The sequence below is a fragment of the Triticum aestivum genome, chromosome 3B, assembly GCF_018294505.1.
Source record: "Triticum aestivum cultivar Chinese Spring chromosome 3B, IWGSC CS RefSeq v2.1, whole genome shotgun sequence".
In the NCBI taxonomy this organism is placed as follows: domain Eukaryota; kingdom Viridiplantae; phylum Streptophyta; class Magnoliopsida; order Poales; family Poaceae; genus Triticum; species Triticum aestivum.
The window spans coordinates 501,673,394-501,679,737 of record NC_057801.1 but is presented as its reverse complement, the minus strand read 5'-3'; the positions used below and the strand labels follow the sequence as shown (position 1 = coordinate 501,679,737).

The 6,344-nt window shown below is 43.7% G+C and overlaps 1 non-coding gene across 1 annotated transcript; it reads left to right on the top strand.

Moving 5' to 3' along the window:
- Positions 1–316: 316 nt before the first annotated feature.
- Positions 317–398, top strand: TRNAS-CGA (transfer RNA serine (anticodon CGA)). Its single transcript has one exon. It is a non-coding gene; the product is annotated as a tRNA-Ser (tRNA).
- The last annotated feature ends 5,946 nt before the right edge of the window (positions 399–6,344 follow it).

Below are 6,344 nucleotides of genomic sequence, written 5' to 3'. Positions count from 1 at the left end.
TGTTTTCTTATACACCTTTATAATCGATCTCCGTCATTTTTTGCAAAAACAAAAAACCTAAAGCAAGGCTGAACATAAAGCTCGTCGCAAAATCCTAGCCACCCATCATCATGTTTTTTTTTCGAGTGCATCCATCATCATGTTAAATGTCGTTTCATTCATCGGCAGGGAGTATAATAAGTAAAGAAAAATCTCATACAAGATGGCAAGAATACTACGGACTGGTGCGTCAAGAGAACCATTACTTATGTGTGGTTCAGTTGGATATTGACCTAGATAGCTAATTAGAACAAATGTTACAGGAAATGTTCGTGGCGTCAATATGTCCGAGTGGTTAAGGAGACAGACTCGAAATCTGTTGGGCTTTGCCTGCGCAGGTTCGAATCCTGCTGTTGACGATTTTTTTTCTAATTATGATACTATATATAATTGAAAGTATACTCCCTTGTGTCAAAAAAATTCATTCAATTGATGTGTTTAATATTGAACTTGGTTCATAATTTTAACTCGGTCAGCGATTTCTTCTCTCAGCAGAAGTATTTACGTGAAATAAGATCACGTAATTAGAAGAGACTAATTCATTTGGATTTATTATGAAGATACTTAAACAGTGGAAGATAGGTAGATCTGATCATGTAACTAGAAGAGATTAATTCATTTGGATTTGTTATGAAGATACTTAAGCAGAGGAAGATAGGTAGATCTACCACTGTGCTATGCTTAGTGAACGGAGATGAGTGCCAACTGCAAAAGAAATAAAAATAAGAAAGGGTTGAAACTTAAACAAAATACACACCAGGTTCTCAGAAATAACACGTGTTGCTGATTTTATGTTCAGATATTTACCTTCCTCGAAAAGGCGCCAAAGGATTAATGACATCCTCGTACAATTTTTTGTACTTTGTTTCAATATCTGGAAAACCACTCTGAATATCTAGGTGCAACATAACAAAGGTCAGATTCTAGATAATATGAAGTAAGTAAAATCCATCGTAAGGTATGCAAAATCCATTGTTAGGATTTATATTTATCCTTCTATGGTTATCTATAAACAATCTTTCGATACAATTGAACATTATCAGCTTTTATTTTTTCCAATTCTATAGCTAGCATACCATACTTCTCTCATTTAATCCCATCTGATCCTGGGATGCGCAATAATGGCAGTAAATGGTCAGCTATGATGCATTATCAGATTGCACGAAGCAAAGATACATCATGGTCAGTGGCGGAGCCAGGATTGGAGTATAGGGGGGCCGAGTACGTATATTGATCGAATCTCGTTGGTAATTACTCATTGCTCCTACTAAAATTGTTGATTGGGGGGGGGGGGGGGGGGGGCAGGCCCCTGCTCGTCCCCCCTGGCTCCGCCCCTGATCATGGTATAAAGTAAACATGAGATGTCTACAACTTGAAGAAAATCAAGCAAAATGACCACCTCTACCTCCTTAGTTTGACGTGGTCGTGTATGGAAACAGTCTCTATAATTGCAGACGGCCTTGAGCATGGGACACTGATCTTGGTCTGGCGATGCATGCCTTGGATTAGTATCCTGAGGCATGTAGCAGAAACGGATAAGTGGAGAAACACCTCATAGTCACTGGCATCCACGCGGATCTCTGGTAGAGCATCCATCCTGATAAAAAGACAATTATATGACAACCAACGTCATGACCAGAGTCCAGTGCCTAGTTAGGGTGTTGGGACTAATTTGTTGTTGGATGACTATTACCAAATGAATCCAGCATATACACCAATCGCCGAGTCAACAAACAAAAAATAGGATCAAGTTTCACCTGATTAATTTTGATCCCAAAATGGAATAAAAACAAAAACTCTAATCTGGCTTCCCTACTTCCAGACCGGGGTTCTTCCCACCTTCCACGCAAGAGATGGCGAGTTCTTCGTGTGGAGCGCAGCCGCGCGCTCAGGATCACTCCACATGGCAAATTGACCGCAATGGTAGGTCATCCGCAAGCACTGACCTGGCGACTAGGTGCATGGGGAGGCAGAAGGATGTGAGGCTGGAGGCGAGAGTGGCGTTTTGGCACATGGGAGCACGCGCTCCTGGTTTTTAAAATATGTTTCGTTGGAATTTGTTAGTAGGCCTTTGGCCCAAAGCCCAACTAAAAATCTGAAATTCTCATGGCTCATTCATGCATGGCTGTGAGTGGTGTGATTGGGACTAAAGTTTAGTCCCCACCCCGGAAGTTGAGTGAGAGTTGCACCTCTTTATAAGGTGAGCTCTTCTATCACTTCTATGAGCATGAGAAGAGGACACCTACGCGCGCGCTCCTCCTTCTTGCTCTTCACGACTCGCCGGGCCGGGCCGGGCCGGGTTTCGCGGAATGAGCCGAGCCGAGGACAAAGCTATGCACGTTGTTTGAGAAAATAATAATAATTAACAGGCATGTTAATTACTGAGCCGTTTCCGATTCTTTGCGATTTACTCCCACGACCTAACCGGCCCGCTCATTGCGCCGCCACGCAAGTCTTCTCCATCCCTCCTTTCGGCGTGCACCGCGAGAAGGGACATCAGGCCTCCGGAACCCCGCCTATCGAGATCCTGTACGGGAAAGGGGCGATCAGATTTTTGGGGAGCGAACTCGCGCGACTGCTAGCAGTGATGACTTCGCCAACGATGACTTCTTCCCCGACCTCAGCAACCTCTTCCTCACCAACATGGCTGGCAATGTTAATGCCAATGGTTCTGCTCGTGTTGCACCGTATGTGATTCTGTCCTTCTTGTTCGAGACCATGGTAGAATTCTTGTTTCTAGTTTGTACCCTAGATTCGATTTGTTCATCTACTCTGCTAGTCCTCATGATTAGTTCACTCTCTCTTATTGTCGTCATGGTCTATTTCCTGTTTATTCGAATTAAATCTCATAGTAATTTGCTCATATATTCAACAATCCAAAAATCTGATTATAGGCAATTTACTCCGAGTGGTTTTGCTGCGCACTGAAGCCGCCTACTTTTAAGAGGGTGCATCCTGACCATAGACATGTGTTGTCATTGGATGATTGGGATCACATCATTAGGAGAATGATGTGATGGACATAACCCATCCATTAGCTTAGCATCATGATCGTTATAGTTTCATTGCTACTGCTTTCTTCATGACTTATACATGTTCCTCAGACTATGAGATTATGCAACTCCCGAATACCAGAGGAACACCTTGTGGGCTATCAAATGTCACAACATAAATTGGTGATTATAAAGATGCTCTACAGGTGTCTCCGAAGGTGTTTGTTGGGTTGGCATAGATCGAGATTAGGATTTGTCACTCCGTGTTTCGGAGAGGTATCTCTGGGCCCTCTCGGTAATGCTCATCACTATAAGCCTTGCAAGCATTGTGACTAATGAGTTAGTTGCGGGATGAAGTATTGCGAAACGAGTAAAGGGACTTGCTGGTAACGAGATTGAACTAGGTATGATGATACCGACGACCGAATCTCAGGCAAGTAACATACCGATGACAAAGGGAACAATATATGTTGTTATGCGGTTTGACCAATAAAGATCTTTGTAGAATATGTAGGAACCAATATGAGCATCCAGGTTCCGCTATTGGTTACTGACCGGAGACGTGTCTCGGTCATGTCTACATAGTTCTCGAACCCGTAGGGTCCGCACGCTTAACGTTTGATGATGATTAGTATTATGCGTTTATGTGATTTGATGTACTGAAGGTTGTTCGGAGTCCCAGATGAGATCACGGACATGATGAGGAGTCTTGAAATGGTCAAGACATAAAGATTAATATATTGGACGACTATGTTCGGACACTAAAAGTGTTCCGGAGAAGTTTTGGATAAAACCGGAGTACCGAGGGGTTACCGGAACCCCCCGGGGAGTTAATGGGCCTACATGGGATATGGTGGAAGAGAGGAGGAGGTGACCAGGTGGAGGCGCCCCCCCCCAAGCCCAATCCGAATTGGGGAGGGGGCCCAGCCCCCTTTCCTTCTCTCCATCTTCCTCTTTCCTTCCCCTCCTAGTTGGACTAGGAAAGGGGGAACCTACTCCTAGTAGGAGTAGGATTCCCCCCGTGGGGCGCGCCCCATGAGGCCGGCCGACCCCCTCCTCCCCTCCTTTATATACGGGGGAGGGTGGCATCCCATAGACACACAAGTTGATCTTTTAGCCGTGTGCGGTGCCCCCCTCCACAGACACACCTCGGTCATATCGTCGTAGTGCTTACGCGAAGCCCTGTGCCGGTAACTTCATCATCACTGTCGCCACGCTGTCGTGCTGACGAAACTCTCCCTCGGCCTCAACTAGATCAAGAGCATGAGGGACGTCATCGAGCTGAACATGTCCTGAACGCGGAGGTGCCGTACATTCGGTACTTGGATTGGTTGGATCGCGAAGACGTTCGAGTACATCAACCGCGTTATTGAAATGCTTCCGCTTTCGGTCTATGAGGGTACGTGGACACACTCTCCCCTCTCGTTGCTATGCATCACCTAGATAGATCTTGCGTGATTGTAGGAATTTTTTTGAAATTACTGAGTTACCCAACAGTGGCATCTGAGCCAGGTCTATGCGTAGATGTTATATGCATGAGTAGAACACAAAGAGTTGTGGGCGATAATAGTCATACTGCTTACCACCAATGTCTTACTTTGATTCGGCGGTATTGTTGGATGAAGCGGCCCGGACCAACATTAAATGACCACATTCATGAGACTGGTTCTACCGACGTGCTTTTGCACATAGGTGGCTGGCGGGTGTCAGTTTCTCCAACTTTAGTTGAATCGAGTTTGACTACGACTGGTCCTTGTTGAAGGTTAAAACATCACACTTGACGAAAAATCATTGTGATTTTAATGTGTATGTAAGAACGGTTCTTGCTAGAAGCCCGTAGAAGCCACGTAAAATTTGCAACAACAAAGTAGAGGACGTCTAACTTGTTTTTGTAGGGCTTGATGTGATGTGATATGGTCAAGACATGATGTGATATAAATTGTTGTATGAGATGATCAAGTTTTGTAACAGAGTTATTGGCATCTGGCAGGAGCCATATGGTTGTCACTTTATTGTATGCAATGCAATCTCCATGTAATTGTATTACTTTATCACTAAGCGGTAGCGATAGTCGTAGTAACAATAGTTGGCGAGACGACAATGATGCTATGATGGAGATCAAGGTCTCGCGCCGGTGACGATGGAGATCATGACGATGCTTCGATGATGGAGATCATGAGCACAACATGATGATGGCAATATCATGTCACATATTTTGATTGCATGAGATGTTTATCTTTTACGCTTCTTATTTTGCTTAGTACGGCGGTAGCATTATAAGATGTTCCCTTACTAAATTTCAAGGTATAAGTGTTCTCCCTGAGTATGCACCGTTGCGACTGTTCGTCGTGCCGAGACACCACGTGATGATCGGGTGTGATAAGCTATACGTTAACATACAATAGGTGCAAGCCAGTTTTGCACACGCAGAATACTCGGGTTAAACTTGACGAGCCTAGCATATGCAGATATGGCCTCGGAACACTGGAGACCAAAAGGTCGAACGTGAATCATATAGTAGATATGATCAACATAGTGATGTTCACCATTGAAAACTCCTCCTTCTCACGTGATGATCGGACATGGTTTAGTTGATTTGGATCACGTGATCATTTAGATGACTAGAGGGATGTCTATCTAAGTGGGAGTACTTAAGTAATATGATTAATAGAACTTTAATTTATCATGAACTTACTCCTGATAGTATTTTGCAAATTATGTTGTAGATCAATAGCTCACGTTATAGCTTCCCTATGTTTTTTATATTTTCCTAGAGAAAACTAAGTTGAAAGATGATAGTAGCAATGATGCGGACTGGGTCCATGATATGAGGTCTATCCTCATTGCTGCAGAAAAGAATTATGTCCTTGATGCACCGCTAGGTGACAGACCTATTGCAGGAGCAGATGCAGACGTTATGAATGGTTGACTAGCTCAATATGATGACTACTTGATAGTTTAGTGCACCATGATTTAAGGCTTATTACCGGGACTTCAAAAATGTTTTGAACGCCATGAAGCATATGAGATGTTCCAAGAGCTGAAATTGGTATTTCAGACTCATGCCCGTGTCAAGAGGTATGAGACCTCTGACAAGTACTTTGCCTAAAAGATGGAGGAGAATTGCTCAACTAGTGAGCATATGCACAGAATGTCTGGGTACTACAATCACTTGAATCAAGTGGGAGTTAATCTTCCAGATAAGATAGTGATTGACAGAGTTCTCTAGTCACCATCACCAAGTTACTAGAACTTCATGATGAACTATAGTATGCAAGGGACGACAAAAATGATTCCCGAGCTCTTCGTGAT